Here is an 18385-nt window from a genome sequence, read left to right on the forward strand (position 1 = left end):
TCGCTCCTTTTACGAGTGTAATAGAAAGAGAAATGACAAAGTACCCTCTGCCTGCACCATACTGTACCTTGCAGAGTATATTTGTAGATACGAATGTAGATTTTCCCCTCGGGACCACTGTGCTGGAACATAACAAGTAGCTTAAGTGTTGTACACCATTCCTAAAATCCTGTGTACTTCATCATATCTGAATGCTGAGACTGTTGTTCCGACATACTTCCTAGCCTTACTAGATGTCTGATGCAGTCGATCTCCATATTACTATTAGATATACAAATATTCTTGGAAATGCAACTGATTTGTACCAGTTACAACTCAAAACCTTTTTCAAGTGTCTAAATTATTCACTAAATTCATGTTTTTGGTGTTGGGTGATTATTTTGCTAACGTATCCTCGGACTATAAATTAAACTATCTAACACTCAGTGTTTTTTTTTTTTTTGTCTAGTTATTCGAAATATCGTGGTTAAGCATGCATCGACAATAAATCATTAATTTAAATGAAGAAAAAAGAGCTCTTTCTTTTTATCAAGAAGAGTGCATTTACAAGTAACAAAAATAAAAGGATACAACGTATATAGAGCGTATTTAATCCATTCCGATTTCATTCTATCGTACAGTACTTACCTGTCCATGGGGATGAGATAAATTATTATTTTATGCATTCCAGACTCCCCCATTGGTGTTGTGTTATATTCGCGTTCATCATGTATGCACCAGAGTTGGAACTTAAATGTCGGTTAGGCCTATATCCATCGCCAGTGATGTGAAAATCGTAGGATTTCCTTGAGATCGGCAGTTATGTTAATAGTTCGAGTGGAACGGTCTATTGCCCGACGAATCTCTGTAACAGTTCTGAAGCGAATTCCATGAATTACTTCCTTCACTTCAGTAATGATACTGAAGGCACAAGGCCCTAAGTCAGGGGAATGTGGTGTATGGTGCAGCACTTCCCAGCCCCATGGATAAAACAAATGATTGGTTGGTTGATGGGAGTTGAAGGGACCAGACTACAAAGGGCATCGGTCCCTCACGATAAAACAAATCAGTCAGAACTTGCGCCATAAGCGCCGGCGCATTGTCCTGCGGTCAGGTCCTGCTGAAAATGTCGCCGTTTATTTCTGTAGGCTGTTCATTTTTGGAACACAGCCTGTGACGAGCTTAGAGAAAGAAGCGGTGACACTTTTTGCAGGACCCGCCCATCATTTTACAGGACAATGCTTCTGCACTTACGGCGCAAGTTGTGACTGGAATCGATGGGGCTGGGAAGCCACAGCGAATTACCCGAGTATTGAACGATAGTCGTGAGACATGAAACATTGAAGAACCTCCTCTTTGTGGTCATCCACGGTCAACAACACTGTTGACTTTGAGGGCTTTGTCGTTTCCATACAATCAGTGTGGACAGTTCAAGAAGCCCAGCACCATGGTCGGCAAAGGTCAGAGTGGCCGAGCGGTTCTAGGCGCTTCAGTCTGGAACCGCGCAACCGCTATGGTCGCAGGTTCGAATCCTGCCTCGGCTGTACTTAGGTTAGTTAGGTTTAAGTAGTTCTAAGTTCTAGGAGACTGATGACCTCAGCAGTTAAGTCCCATAGTGCTCAGAGCCATTTGAACCAGCCATGGTCGGCAAAGAGGATGGACAGTGGAATATCTGGAGTAGAACCTGGATTATTGGCACTAATTTCTCTTCAGAGTTTGGAGGTGGACAGGTATGTCTCAGCCAGGTGAAAGTTGCAGAACGTCGTATAACAACGAACCTCATAAGCTGGACCTCCTCAGGAGAGCCATCGTCGATATCTGGAAGAGTCTCCGCAGTATCCTTTCTTTCAGGAGTGCTAGTTCTGCAAAGTTCGCAGGAGAGCTTCTGTAAAGTTTGGAAGGTAGGAGACGAGATACTGGCAGAAGTAAAGCTTGAGACCGGGCGTGAGTCGTGCTTGGGTAGCTCAGACGGTAGAGCACTTGCCCGCGAAAGGCAAAGGTCCCGAGTTCGAGTCTCGGTCGGGCACACAGTTTTAATCTGCCAGGAAGTTTCACAGCAGTCCTAATGTTTATCATACCCTCCTTGCTCTCTAGTACCTTCTACTGACGATGTGTTTTTGTAATTTGTGAGGATATAATCTATGACTGACCTGCTCCCTTGTGAGCTGCACTCCACGTAAATTTATGGATATTTTTACGCCGATAAAATCCTTTCTTTTCCCTTAGATTATTAAATGTTGTGAATTCTCTCCAGTTCTTATAATCTTCTCCATTAGTTCCAACTGTCCCGTTTGAAGACTGATTTCCTACCTTTGCTTTAAAATCCACAGCGATTATGGTACGCTCCTGACTAGGTATCTAGTCCACCACAGACTGCAGGAAGGATAAAAATCGAGTGTGTCTTCTTTTATTCCTTCGTCGGGTGTAAATTTGTCTCTGATGTTGATATTATGTTTTAAGTTTTGGATCTATGATCCTTTCATTAATGGGTGTGTACGAATGTATTCTCATTTTTAAAGCCGTTTTTACCGATTAACCATCACCAACGCTAGCTCTTTTACTTATACTCTCTCCGCTGTACACCGAGATATAGTCTCTTCATTCAATGGATCCTCCTTTTTTTGTTTTAGTTGTTACTGCTGCATCAGTTTTCGCCTTCAGTAGCTCTTGATTAAATTCCTGATTTTTGCCGTACAGGCCCCTTATACTGCATGTGTCTGTCTTCACTAATTCATTGCCCCAATTACTCTCAGTCCTCTTTGGTACTCCTAGTTGTCATCTTTGTGTCAGTCCGGCTTTTATTTGCCAAGTTGTAATGAGTAAACGATTTATTTCCCCGGTTGCATGTTACCGACCTGTAAACAGGGTAGCCGGGTGGTTGGGCTGTCTCCTGTAAGCATCCTGGCACACCTGTTTTTCATTTAGGCTTGTATTCCTTAGAAGACTGCCTTCATAACTAGTATTGATCCATTTCTATAGGTGTTTCAGGATGTCCTTCCCCGCGTTCGCGTTGCATCAAGTTTGTCTTCTCTAGGATGATAGGCTTCCCTATGACCGAGAGAGCCGCCCCCAACCCCCTTCGCCTCTACGTTGTGGTTGGCTCTTCGCCAGACTCTTGCTCAAGACACCTGTCTGGATAGGGTCTGCTATCATCCAGAAAGCTATGCTGGCGGCAGCTGGAGCTGTTGACAGGGTCACCCTAGCCGGACTCAATTTAACTATCGGGTGTTTTTCCCAGTTACCCAATTTCACTGTAGCAGTTGTAGAATCATTCAAAGAAAGCCTACGTACAGTAGCGCGAAAGTACCCCCGCCCTGCATTATTGATTGGAGGTGACTTCGAACTACGAGTACAGACTGGGACGTCTATCTATATATTGTAAGCGGCACGGACAGACACTCTTGTGAAGCGCATTTGAAAACGTTTTCAGAAAATTTTCATGATCAGATACTTCCACCAGATACTACGAAAACTCATATGCAATGGAATTATCTTAAACTTTTTAGTTACAAAAAGGCCTGACATTATCGACAGTGTCAGTACAGAGACAGGCCTTAGTGAATGATGTCATCTTGGTGAAAGTAGTTACTAAAGCTAACAAGTTCATCAAGAAGGCTAGTAGAGTATTTATGTTGGAAAGAGCAGATAAGCAGTTGTTTGCATCCTATTTAGACAATGAATGGACATCGTTTCTTTCCATTATAATGGACAAAGAGCAAGTATGGGTAAATTTTACACTGATAGTGAATAGCGTTCCCAGTAAGTGGGTTAAGAATGGAAAAGACCCAAGCTGTTTTCTAAGAAATTTTGTAAAATACAAAGAAAGTAGAGAATTTTGCGTTCTCGGTTTACAAAAGAACGTCGAAATGTCGCCAGGAAAATTTACTAGAAATTTGCGCGTCCTTAAAAAGATTGATGCTCGAAGCATACATCGTCTTCTATTTTCATACTTCAACAGCTACACATTTCGGCTGAGAACCCGAGAAAATTCTGGTGATACTGAAAATCACTAAGTGGATCGAAGGCTCCTATCCAGTGATTCATCGATTAGTCTGGTGTTGCAATAGCAAAAGGAAAACTGAAGTTCTCGCATTTAAGAAATCACTCAAGCAGGAACATTATGTAGTCGTACGGCCGTCCGACCGTCGCACAGACTCATTAATGAACGACACAGAAATGGGCATCCATATCGTTGACGAGTTATTGAAAGAGCTGAAAACAAACTAACTGGCATGTCAGGATGGAGTCCCAATTCGGCGTAGGTTCCTTACTTAGCTTGCATTAGTCCCGAATTTCTTCCCAGCATGAAGTCCCATAGGATTGGAAAAGGTGCATATTACTCCTGTATACAAGAAGGGTAAAAGAACCGACCTACAGAATTAAAGACCAAATATCCCTGAAATCTGATTGCTGCAAAATTCTTGAGCATATGGTAAGTCTGGATATAGTAAATTTCCTCGAGACATAAATACTTCGGTACACAAATGGGAATGAACTTAGAAAGCGTCGCTGATGCGAAATTCACCTTGACCTTTTTCGCACGGTATCCCACGATATCTTGCTAACAATATCCCGGACGAAGGACGACAGGCAGATTCCATATTTCTTTCTAGCAACGGGACAGATTCCTAGGTATGTGAGTGACTCGAAGAGTCATGAGTAACAGAACCCAGTATGTTGTCCTCAACGGCGACTGTTGCATCGAAGACAAGGGTATCTCCGGGAGTGCCCAAGCGAAGGACTGCTCTTGTTCTCTGTATACATAAATAATAGCGAGAGCAGCAACCTGCGGCAGTTCGCTGTAGTTTCTTGTAGTGTACGGAAAAGCGTCGTCATTGGGTCACTATACAAGAATTCAGAGTGACTTGGAAACAATTTCTGGTTGGTGTGATGAATGACTGCTTGCTCTAAATGCAGAAAAATGTAAGTTGACGGAGACGAGCAGGAAAGGCAATCCTGTACTGAATACAGTATTAGTGGTGTACCAGTGTACTGTCTGACATAATCACATCGATTAAATACCTACGAGTAACACTGGAAAGCGACATGAAATGGAAGGAGCAAGTGGGATCGGTAGAAGGAAAGGCGACTTGGGTTTATTGGGAGAATTTCAGAGAAGTGTAGCTCACCCATATAGGAGACCGCGTATAATGTGGTCCATTCTTGAACACTGCTCGAGCGTTTGTGATCCCCACAGCGTCAGATTAAAGGAATACATCAAAGCAGTTCAGAGACATGCTGGTGCATTTGTTACCGGTAGGTAACGCCATGCACCATACTGTGGTCTGCGGAGTATGTGTGAGTGTGTATAGACCGACACGTGAGTATTACGGAATGCTTCGTGAACTCATGTGGGAATCCTTGGAGGGAAGATGACGTTCTTTTCGCGATACGTTATTGAGAAAATTTAGAGAACCGGTATTTACAGTTGATTGCAGAATGATTCTGGTACCACCGACTTACATATAGCATGAAGGCTGCGAAGATAAGAGAAGAAAAGATGGGGCTCATATGGAGGCATATTAACTTACGAGGGCTATTCATAAAAAATCAAAAATGTTTTATTTACAACAGTCAGCTACACCTTCCAGCTACTTCTCTATATAGTCACCACTCCGACTTATACATTTGTCGTAGCGTTGTACCAACTTCCGAATACTCTCGTAATAGAAGGCAACCACCTGTGCTTTCCGCCAATCCTCTACGGTGGTCTGCAGCTCGTTGTCGGTGCCAAAATGTTTTCTTCATAGCCAGTGGTCTTCATTATCCCTGCAGAGTGCGGCCGAGAACTGTCATCGAGAAGGAAACGCATGACAGTTGCGTTGTGTGGGCTGCATGACATCAGGCGAAATCTCTCACCAGCCCTCATACTTGGCTGGAGACACTATTTTCTAGGCATGTTTACGTCGTCATTGTGCTCTCAGAACTCAAAATAGCGACGTGAAGCTATCGACGGGAATACCAGAGACACTGCCCAACAAATCTGTGCAAAGATTCATCAGACGTTCAGTGTGGTTTCCATTTAGCGCCCGATAGGACCTTACTTTCCGAATAGGTCTCGTAGTTTTTCCTTCGCTCCTTTTACGAGTGTAATAGAAAGAGAAATGACAAAGTACCCTCTGCCTGCACCATACTGTACCTTGCAGAGTATATTTGTAGATACGAATGTAGATTTTCCCCTCGGGACCACTGTGCTGGAACATAACAAGTAGCTTAAGTGTTGTACACCATTCCTAAAATCCTGTGTACTTCATCATATCTGAATGCTGAGACTGTTGTTCCGACATACTTCCTAGCCTTACTAGATGTCTGATGCAGTCGATCTCCATATTACTATTAGATATACAAATATTCTTGGAAATGCAACTGATTTGTACCAGTTACAACTCAAAACCTTTTTCAAGTGTCTAAATTATTCACTAAATTCATGTTTTTGGTGTTGGGTGATTATTTTGCTAACGTATCCTCGGACTATAAATTAAACTATCTAACACTCAGTGTTTTTTTTTTTGTCTAGTTATTCGAAATATCGTGGTTAAGCATGCATCGACAATAAATCATTAATTTAAATGAAGAAAAAAGAGCTCTTTCTTTTTATCAAGAAGAGTGCATTTACAAGTAACAAAAATAAAAGGATACAACGTATATAGAGCGTATTTAATCCATTCCGATTTCATTCTATCGTACAGTACTTACCTGTCCATGGGGATGAGATAAATTATTATTTTATGCATTCCAGACTCCCCCATTGGTGTTGTGTTATATTCGCGTTCATCATGTATGCACCAGAGTTGGAACTTAAATGTCGGTTAGGCCTATATCCATCGCCAGTGATGTGAAAATCGTAGGATTTCCTTGAGATCGGCAGTTATGTTAATAGTTCGAGTGGAACGGTCTATTGCCCGACGAATCTCTGTAACAGTTCTGAAGCGAATTCCATGAATTACTTCCTTCACTTCAGTAATGATACTGAAGGCACAAGGCCCTAAGTCAGGGGAATGTGGTGTATGGTGCAGCACTTCCCAGCCCCATGGATAAAACAAATGATTGGTTGGTTGGTGGGAGTTGAAGGGACCAGACTACAAAGGGCATCGGTCCCTCACGATAAAACAAATCAGTCAGAACTTGCGCCATAAGCGCCGGCGCATTGTCCTGCGGTCAGGTCCTGCTGAAAATGTCGCCGTTTATTTCTGTAGGCTGTTCATTTTTGGAACACAGCCTGTGACGAGCTTAGAGAAAGAAGCGGTGACACTTTTTGCAGGACCCGCCCATCATTTTACAGGACAATGCTTCTGCACTTACGGCGCAAGTTGTGACTGGAATCGATGGGGCTGGGAAGCCACAGCGAATTACCCGAGTATTGAACGATAGTCGTGAGACATGAAACATTGAAGAACCTCCTCTTTGTGGTCATCCACGGTCAACAACACTGTTGACTTTGAGGGCTTTGTCGTTTCCATACAATCAGTGTGGACAGTTCAAGAAGCCCAGCACCATGGTCGGCAAAGGTCAGAGTGGCCGAGCGGTTCTAGGCGCTTCAGTCTGGAACCGCGCAACCGCTATGGTCGCAGGTTCGAATCCTGCCTCGGCTGTACTTAGGTTAGTTAGGTTTAAGTAGTTCTAAGTTCTAGGAGACTGATGATCTCAGCAGTTAAGTCCCATAGTGCTCAGAGCCATTTGAACCAGCCATGGTCGGCAAAGAGGATGGACAGTGGAATATCTGGAGTAGAACCTGGATTATTGGCACTAATTTCTCTTCAGAGTTTGGAGGTGGACAGGTATGTCTCAGCCAGGTGAAAGTTGCAGAACGTCGTATAACAACGAACCTCATAAGCTGGACCTCCTCAGGAGAGCCATCGTCGATATCTGGAAGAGGCTTGAGCAGCAGTGTCTAGAGCACATTGAAAATAATGGTATGGAATCCAATATATTGTAATGCAACGAATGGAGCAAACGATATTGAAGATTACCCATGTGTGTTTCCTAACAGAATGCCTTCGTTTTGATAATTTTTTGTCTCTATATGACAGTAAAATTAATCCTTAATTTTATAATTCATATTCTCCCGTTCGTTGATTCTCTTTTATCTAACCCCATAAACGTTCGCAGATGGTGCAAAAATTTCTTAGAGGGTTTTGCGAGACCATTTCCTTAATCTCAACGCCCCTTTACTCTTTCCACTTGGCCGAAGACGATCAGTATTCAGAGCATATTGCACACATACACACAGAGCTGTGAAGCGAAGTACTGAGTAGGTAAGCGCTTTGCAATATTTTTGTGCCCATGGCTACCTTGACCTGAACATGAACACCCATGGTTCCCATCACACATAGTTTCCGACTCGAAGTATGGGTGGTTTAAGTATTGAAAGAAATGAATAATAATAGTTATTTCTTAATAAACTATTACCATAACACATTTTAATCCATTAATGTTATTATATCTTGTTCTTGAATCGAAATCAGTGGGAACGATCAGCTTGCCACTTCATCATCAGTTTCTCAAATCTCGCCACAAGATTGGAAACTGTGATTCGTATATCTTTCTCCATATTTGTTAGCAAGCTATTTGTGTATTGTTGACTGCCAATGCTGGAAAACTTAACTCACATAAGTGGTGTGGTGAAAAAGGTATAAAAACCCTTAGAGCCTTATTACCTATTACCTACTTGCTCATACTCGTGCTTCACCGAGTTCCAAATCTCCAGCAATGGTACAAAATGTACAACATTCCGTAGGTTCTTGTTACCTGCTTGCGGACACTCATGTTTCACCAAGCTCCAGTTCTCAAAGAATGGTGGAACGGTATAAACACCAGTAGAACGTTGCTACCTCTACTGCATCGAGCATTTCAATGTGTAGTCTGAAGAAATATCAATAAATTCTCTTTTCCTTCTGTGGTAATTGTTGGTGGAAGTTCCGCACGAAAAGATTCACTCCAGAGTTCGTACGACCTTTTCAAGACTGTTCCACTTGAAAGCCAGCGAGTAAATGTGCTCAATTCCCCTATCAATACACATCTGTCGAAAACATCTCGACTTAAGATACCGACTTTAAAGAATGTTTATCGTGTGGATCACCGACTGCAGAACCCCATGAAGGACATGGCTCGTGCTTTATGATGCGAGTGCGTGACGGTGAATAAAACGATGCATTCAAATACCTTGAAGACCTCTTTATTGATTAGAACGTGCAATCTGGCGTAACTGTTACGCATACCACTACCTCCAGCTGTACACACACCTACATAATTTTCCTAATTAACGTTGTTTTCTTCCATAAACGAATGTAGCATTTCAAAGACGTCGGTTGATTTTGTTCCAAGATTTATTTTCCTGGAGAAAAGAAGATCTTAATGAAATTTGTTGTCATACACAACCCGCACATAACAAGTTAGATCCGCATCACTGTGGTTGTCTGCAGCTTCATGCAAAAGAATAACAAAATCAGCAGAAGGCCTACAATACTTCCAGATATTACTTCTATTTTACTCGATGTCTTTCCGTAAATTACTAGGAACTGTGACCTTTCTGAGAGGAAATCACTAATCCAGTCGCACAACTGAGACGGTAGTCGATAGGCACGCAAATTGATTTGAAGTCGTTTGTGAGATACGGTGTCAAAAGCCTTCTGGAAATCTAAAAATATGGAATCAATTTGACTTCCCCCGTCAGACGCATCCATTACCTGGTGAGAATAAAGAGCTAGTTGTGTTTCACAACAATGATATTTTCTGAATCCGTGTTGGTTGTTTGTCCGTAAACTGTTTTCTTAGAGATGTTCGAACACAGTATACATTCCGAAATCCTAATGCAAATCGACGTTAGCGATACAGGTCTGTAATTCAGCGGATTTCTCCTATTTTCTTTCTTGGGTATTTATGTGGCTTGTGCAATTTTCTAGTCTTTGGGTACGGATCTTTCAACGAGCGAGCATTCGTATATGATTGCTGAACATGGAGATACTGTTTCACCTTACTCAGAGAAAAACCTGACTGGTATGCAATTAGGACCGGAGACCTTGCTCTCATTAACTAATTTAAACTGCTTTGCTACACCGAGAATATCTACTTCTGAGTTACGTACAGGGTGCGTAAATAAAGTTTCAATAATGTTTTTTTCTCTAGTAGCGGTGCGCGCAGACCGGTCTCACCACCTGCGCCAGGTGTAGGCTAAGTGAGCCCAGCATCGGCATTCGCCGGCGAAACGCTGGAGTGAAAACAACGCCAGTTCAGAGAGTGTTTGTTTCGAAACGTCGTCGAGAAATCGGAGCGTCCAAAATGCAGCGCCTCCTGGAGCGGCGGTGTTCGATCAAATTTTGTGTAAAACTGAACAAGACCGGTACAGAAACGTTCGAAGTAATTCAAGAGGCCTATCAAGAATACGCCATTTCACGCGCCATGGTTTTCATCTAGCACAAGAGGTTCAAAGATGGCGGCGAAGACCTGGAGGACGATGAACTCTCTGGAAGACTTTCAACGAGCAGAACTGAAGAAAATCTGGCCGAAGTGCGTCAAGTTTTAAACAGTGACCGGCGTCGCAGCATCAGAATAATTGCAGATTATTGTATTTAGCTAGTGACAGAAGATCTAATTATGAGAAAATTAGGTGTGAAAAGTGTCCCTAAAGTGCTCTCGGATGGACAGAAGGAGCGCCGCCTGGCTGTTTCGCAGGAAATGCTTGAACGTCTACAAACAGAACCTGATTTTTTGGACAAATTGGTCATTGGTGATGAGACATGGGTCTTCGAATCCGGTCCAGAGTCGAAGAGGCGAAGCTTCAGTGGCACACCTCCACGTCACCAAAGCCGAAGAAAGCCTGCATGAGCAAATCACGTGTGAAAAGCATGCTCACTGCTTTCTTTGACGCAAAAGGAATGCTCTAAAAAGAGTTTGTGCCTGCTGGACTCACTGTCACTGGTCAGGATTGTACCGGAGTGGTCCGCCGTTTGAGGGATCGAGTCCGCCGAGTCCAGCAGAAGAGGGACGACGACGACTGGGTGCTCCACAAGAACAATGCAATTGTTCACACCTGCTTCGCCGTCAGCGAAGTTTTCACCCAGATCAACGTGGCAACGCTGCCGCAGCCACAATATATTCCCGACCTCGCCCCCAGTGACTTATTTTTGTTTCTCTCGATGAAGAGAGACTTGAAAGGGAAGCAGTTTGACAGCGTCGCTTTTGAACAGCATTCCGGGTAAGGAGTTCGATGGAGCTTACCACCAGTGGAAGTCTCGTTGGCAGCGGTATGTGGATTCTCATGGCGCCTATTTTGAAGAGTTTTAGTCCGACTGAGCCGTGCTCCAGCTCGCGTTGGTGATGGTTACAGTTGTTTGTCTTCTTCTTGTGTTGACTGCTGCCACTTGGTTTCGCAAGCATTACCTGTCCGCTAGCGGCAGCAGCGGCGCTATCGATATGTAGCAACTGTAGCCCTATCTTTGGGGTGACGTCGTTGTTCTTCCGGGTCGTGTGTATGTGAGCAGTTCGGCTGGGGAGGCAGGAGGAGCCAGGTCGACGCAGTGCGGGAACACACTGGGACCGCTGGTGGCGCGCATGGACTGCCGGATCGAAGGGCTGTGGTCACGAGGGTGCACGACCTCGTCGAAACCGGATCCTGCAAGTTTTAAGTTGAGTGCATTTCAATTTGAGTAGAAAGACCTCCTCCATTGTGAAATCTCGCGATTCTCCAGTGGATTGGGTTCGTGTTACTGCTCGTAGTGTTGCTGAGGCGAAGAGCAGCGAGTTGAGTGCTTGGGGAGGGCGTATCTGATTAGCCTTCCTGAGCTTCTAATAATTATTTACTACCTTCAGCTTGTTACTGTTGTTAAGTTCAACTAGCGGTATTTTCCTGCCTGGTGGCCGCTAACGCCCCAGTTACCTGCCCTGAGGTTTAGTGTATGTTACAGTAGTGTACGTTCCCTAGCCTTGCCGCCGCTGTCCGGTGAGACGTGTAAGTTTGACAGCTTTCTTGATTGTAGATTGTTTGGCGATTCTTCTACTTTGGTGGTAGTGATTCCTTTCTTGTTCCGGGCGCTCTGAGCTCAGTATTCTGCGGGCGGTAAATTGTAATGTACTGAAAGTACTATTAATTAGACAGTTGTTTCTTCCCTATTAATAACGTGTGATATTTTTATTTATTGCTAAGTCTGGAATTATTTTCTTGAAATAAATGTGAAAAATTGCAAAAGCAAACCAATAGTAACTGATTCAGGCCCCGTCCACAATCGTAACCGAATCTTACCTTCCTTGAGTACCAAGTCTCACCGATGTATGAAAGTATTCAATAAATTTGTGTTCTGAGACCAGTCTTGAAAATTTATTTACACGCCATATATCTGGGTAGTTGTTCTTGGTTTGAATTCTGGAATATTTATTGCAGCTTCTGTGATGAAGAAATTTCGAAAAGCCGTATTTAGCAACTCGGCTTTAGTGGGCAGTCATTAGTAACATCACCATTGTTATCGCCCAGTGATGGTATTCACTGTGTCTTTCCGCTAGTGTGCTTCACATACGACAAGAATCTCTTTGGATTCTCTGCCAGATTTTGAGACAGAATTCTGTTGTGGAGAGTATTAAAAGCATATCACACTGAAGTTGTCACTACAGTTCGAGCTTCTGTAAGACTTCGCCTATGTTGACGGTTTTACGATTTTCTTTTTAAAATTTGGCATGTTTGTATCGTTGCTTCTGCAGTAGTGTTCAAAATGGTTCAAATGGCTCTGAGCACTACGGGACTTAACTTCTGAGATCATCAGTGACCTAGAACTTAGAACTACTTAAACCTAACTAACCTAAGGACATCACACACATCCATGCCCGTAGCAGCATTCGAACCTGCGACCGTAGCGGTGGCGCGGTTCCAGACTGTAGCGCCTAGAACCGCTCGGCCACACCGGCCGGCGGCAGCAGTGTTCTGACCTGTTTTGCGTACCATGGGTGATCAGTAACATCTCTCATTTATTTATTTGGAATATGTCTCTCAACAGCCGTCGAAAGTATTTCCTTGAATTTAAACCACATCTGGCCAACACTCACATGTTCAGATTGGAAGGAGTGGAGACTGCCTATGAGGAAGGCCTCAAGCCAGTTTTATAAGCTTTTCTAAACAGATGTATTTCGCCTGACGCGAGACGAGAAACGACGGTAGAGCGCAGTTCCAACACTGCAGTTCTCATGTGGCGTCGCTCGTCTAGATTTGCAATCCACGGGTTTGTACCTCACATATTTACGGTACGGCTGGCGCTCCCGGATGTACGGGAGCGAGCCACGGCAGATGAGCCACGCGGTCCACCTGTCTCCGGACGAAAATCCGGGTGCGCCACGGTGGCTGCTGCATTCCCCGGCGCGCCGTACCGTCCGTCCACATTAATCCCGGCACACAGCGGGCAGCGGGCAGCGGGCGCGCGCGCATATTCGCGACGTGCCCGCTGAGTTACGGGCAGCCACCGGCCGTTTGTTGCGCCCGCTACCTCCTGGCCCCGTGTAAACAAATAGCCAGCAAGTGCGGCGAACCTGCTGCTTTCCGGTTGACCTGCCGCGAACAATGGTCTCAGCACACGTCATTTGTTTCCCTCAACCGCTTCAGAGCTCTTCCACTATCTCCAGAGGATCCCACTTACAGTTCTATTTCATCACTTATCCAAGAGAAACATCTGCCTCACGATTGGAGAACTAAGAGAGAGAGAGAGAGAGAGAGAGTATAGCTGACGAGGAGGACACGGCAAGTGCCATAACCGATTTCCCAGAAACTTCCCTAAGTCAGAATAAGCGTACACATGTCTCGGCTTATCCGTACATACTCGACCATTTCTGGAAAAAACCGCGTTCAAAGTTTTGGAGGTAGTTTCGAGATACTTTATGTGCCACATACCGTGCTCTGTACCTGGACGAATTGGTGCACAGTGGTCAGAGTCGCGGGGTTCTTAATCTTGCACGTCATGTTCGAAACCGGATTACTACTTTGTCAGCTTGATTCGTGATCAATGGCATGTGTCAGTTTTCGGAAATGTGAAGCATTGTCTGCCGCGAAATTATTACCGATGCCCGAGGGCTTCACCAATGTTACCACTACTTATTTCCAGAGTGAGATTCATACGAAATGATGTCACTAGGGCAAACCTGCCTGCGCGCGATGCTCGTTGTGTTCGGAACATCTGTGTTTCGAACGTTTCTACGATCGGTATGATCCAAGAGAATTCACCAGATCTTCTTGAAAAAATGAGAATAAAACGTGTGAATTAATCTAATAAGCGGCATGAAATGAAATATCAGAATAGGAGAATTTAAAAACCCCTCTACATACCACACGCACGTATATTACTTAAGAAATATGTGACCCTTACTGTGAAATCCAGTTGTAATTTTACAAATATTATAACGCCCTTGTACCCTCTAATTTAATTTGATAAGAAACATTCGCGTAGTATCCTTCTACGGGCATTGATAGATAAATGAAAACAACAAAAAGAAAAGAAAAACAGTAATCAGGTTTCGAACACAAGGTGAAAATTAAAAAAAAAAAAAAAGTGTCGTGACTCTAACCATAGGGTCTGTCGCTAGGTAAAAGGCCCATAAAGTACCTCGAAAATACCGCAAAGACTTCGACGGCCGTGTTTTCAGAAATGGTTGTGTATCTACGGATAAGTCGGAACACTGTTCTTCCACTGAGCGAAGTTCCAGAGAAATCGGGTTGCGGAGTGTTTTGTGCTCTCCTCGTGAGCAAAAATCCTAGGGTAGTTCAGACCATCGTTCATGCTAGCCGCTTCCGCTAGTGACCTACTAGATGTGACAGCGGTTAAGACACTGTATTCGCACTGTGGAGGACCTCATCGGGCTAGCCGGCCGCTGTGGCCGAGCGGTTCTATGCGCTTCAGTCCGGAACCGCGCTGCTGCTACGGTCGCAGGTTTGAATCCTGCCTCGCACATGGATGTGTGTGATGTCCTTAGGTTTAAGTAGTTCTAAGTCCAGGGGACTGATGACCTCAGATGTTAAGTCCCATAGTGCTCAGGGACATTTTTTATCATCGGGCTACCACTATTTAGATTTTCTGCTGTTTGCCCAAAATTCTTAAAGCAAATTGAAGACGCAGTTCTTTAGGAAAAAGAATGTCCAATTTTTTTCCCCATCCTTACTCACTCATGTTCCCTAGGACCTCGCCATCGACGGGTATTAACCCCAAACCATACAATGGAATGTAGTAAATAAAAAAGGAGGCCGACAGTTTAGTGTCAGGTGATGTGGTTGGACCGACAGCTGATCTGAAGGAGGATGCCAGAGTCAAAAGCAGCTCGCCAGGCTTGGCAGGGGTCTGGAGAGACGGCACAGATCTTTGTTCACGGATGAATAGGAATGCAACACGGCAAATTCCACCAATGAGCTAGCGCCAGGCGAAAACCCGTTTACTGCCCGGGTGCATGGGGTAACGGCCCAGCCAGCCATGCACCCCTGAAGAACACTATAATCCGACAAAAAATAGAGTCATTGATCATACTCTGTACTTTAATTTTGTATGTCCTGTCTTCTAAGCATAATACATAAGTTGAAGTTCTTTGCCGTGGCTCGTGTATATCAGTCATTCACACGCCTATTTTATTGCCTCTACAAAGTAATTATGCCAGGTAGATGTTAAGAAAAATGTTGCTGAGAGGCAGAATTAGATTGGCTGAAGGCTCTGAGCACTACGGGACTTAACATCTGAGGTCATCAGTCCCCTAGAACTTAAAACTACTTAAACCTACTAACCTAAGAACATCACACACACCCACGCCCGAGGCAGGATTCCAGACTGAAGCACCTAGAACCGCTCAGCCACACTGGCCGGCAGAATTAGATTACAAGTATTATGTATGTACTAATTCTTCGAAAAACTGTTGTAGTAAAAATAATACCCCACCACCCACTAGTTTGAGCGCTGGGGAAATAAGGAACTGATCTTAGCAGTGCGAGTGGTGACGGCAGTGTGAGACTGGACCGACCGCCCGGGGGGCCACAGACACCACTGCAGCTATAAAAGAAGTGCATAAAAACTCTGTACCCATAAGTTGTATTTTATAACTACTAGACAGACGTATTGATCTAACTGATCTATGTTGTGCCAGGCAGATTATTTAAATGAATTTATCGTAAATTGTAACTGAAATTTTTCAAGGACAGACAGGCACTTTATGAGTATATAAAACTTTCAAGTATACAGTTGAAATCTTTTCCCAGTACTACATTGCTCTCGTTGTTAGTTTGAAGATATTTAACTGACAATACTAAGTTGCTATAATTGGTAAGATGAATCATAGATAGTGCAACTTTCATTTAACATGAAGAGTAATTACAAGAACCGAGCGCGAGCGTTTGTTCTGTGGAATAGATACTCTTTGGCTCTGAACTTCAGATTTCTTGCTTTAGTACAAATTTTTGTTAGTGCACAGACTGATTTATGTTTAGTGGTAGAAAGAGACAATTTTAGCCGTTGTACATAGCGCATATTTGTGGATTTTTAAGACTTAATACTAAAAGTTATTTCTTTAACGTCCATGAACAGCATTGTGGTAACAGATAAGAAGTTAATTAATCCCAAACTCCAAATAACATAAAGGCCACACATGGTTCTGTCCGTATGTTTGGGCTAATCTCGGGAACCAATGTAGGTATTTTGATACGGTTTTCACTGATAGACAGACCGATTTATGAGGAAGGCTTGTGTGTACAATTAATAAATACTTAGTCCAAACTGGCTCAACGGTGGTGGACTAGTATCCCGTCACTGTGAAAACTATGGCAGTGCCATCAGGTGGTGAACGACTGACATCCTGGGATGTACAGTTCTGCATCGGAAGGTGCATCCTTAGCCAAACTGAGCATGGGGAGACACTTCATGTCTTTTGATGTACCGACAACAGGCAGAATGTATTTGACACAGTGCACCCAGCGTAGATCAAACCAAAGGTCTTCAGAAATTGTTTGATTGGACACCGAAATTATGCACAACACTGTCAAATAAATTTCCACAAGTGGGAAAGGGATATAAGCTTTTTGTGATAATAAAAAGCCTGTATGTTAGCGACGTTTCGTGTGTGGCAAATTTTCATTTACATCAGTTAAAAAGTAGCAGCATTTCTTATAAACATTCGTGGCTTCATGAGCTTCTAAAAGAAGGAAACAAACATATTCACCATCTCCCTGACACCTTGAAAATAGAGCACAGAATGGATTCAGAACTTCCTTGTGCTTGAATACAGAAGAAGTAGAAAGGCCTCCACAGATGGTTGGGGAACGCATTTCGGATAAAAAGATGACAGCATCAGACTGTCATCTACATCTATACTCCGCGAGCCACCTTACGGTGCGTGGCGGAGGGTACTTATTGTACCACTATCTGATCCCCCCTTCCCTGTTCCATTCACGAATTGTGCGTGGGAAGAACGACTGTTTGTAAGTCTCCGTATTTGCTCTAATTTCTCGGATCTTTTCGTTGTGATCATTACGCGAGATATATGTGGGCGGTAGTAATATGTTGGCCATCTCTTCCCGGAATGCGCTCTCTCGTAATTTCGATAATAAACCTCTCCGTATTGCGTAACGCCTTTCTTGAAGTGTCCGCCACTGGAGCTTGTTCAGCATCTCCGTAACGCTCTCGCGCTGACTAAATGTCCCCATGACGAATCGCGCTGCTTTTCGCTGGATCATGTCTATCTCTTCTATTAATCCAACCTGGTAAGGGTCCCATACTGATGAGCAATACTCAAGAACCGGACGAACAAGCGTTTTGTAAGCTACTTCTTTCGTCGATGAGTCACATTTTCTTAGAATTCTTCCTATGAATCTCAACCTGGCGCCTGCTTTTCCCACTATTTGTTTTATGTGATCATTCCACTTCAGATCGCTCCGGATAGTAACTCCTAAGTATTTTACGGTCGTTACCGCTTCCAATGATTTACCACCTATGGCATAATCGTACTGGAATGGATTTCTGCCCCTATGTATGCGCATTATATTACATTTATCTACGTTTAGGGAAAGCTGCCAGCTGTCGCACCATGCATTAATCCTCTGCAGGTCTTCCTGGAGTACGTACGAGTCTTCTGATGTTGCTACTTTCTTGTAGACAACCGTGTCATCTGCAAATAGCCTCACGGAGCTACCGATGTTGTCAACTAAGTCATTTATGTATATTGTAAACAATAAAGGTCCTATCACGCTTCCTTGCGGTACTCCCGAAATTACCTCTACATCTGCAGATTTTGAACCGTTAAGAATGACATGTTGTGTTCTTTCTTCTAGGAAATCCTGAATCCAATCACAAACCTGGTCCGATATTCCGTAAGCTCGTATTTTTTTCACTAAACGTAAGTGCGGAACCGTATCAAATGCCTTCCTGAAGTCCAGGAATACGGCATCAATCTGCTCGCCAGTGTC

This window comes from Schistocerca cancellata, chromosome 6 (assembly GCF_023864275.1).
Source record: "Schistocerca cancellata isolate TAMUIC-IGC-003103 chromosome 6, iqSchCanc2.1, whole genome shotgun sequence".
NCBI classification, from domain to species: domain Eukaryota; kingdom Metazoa; phylum Arthropoda; class Insecta; order Orthoptera; family Acrididae; genus Schistocerca; species Schistocerca cancellata.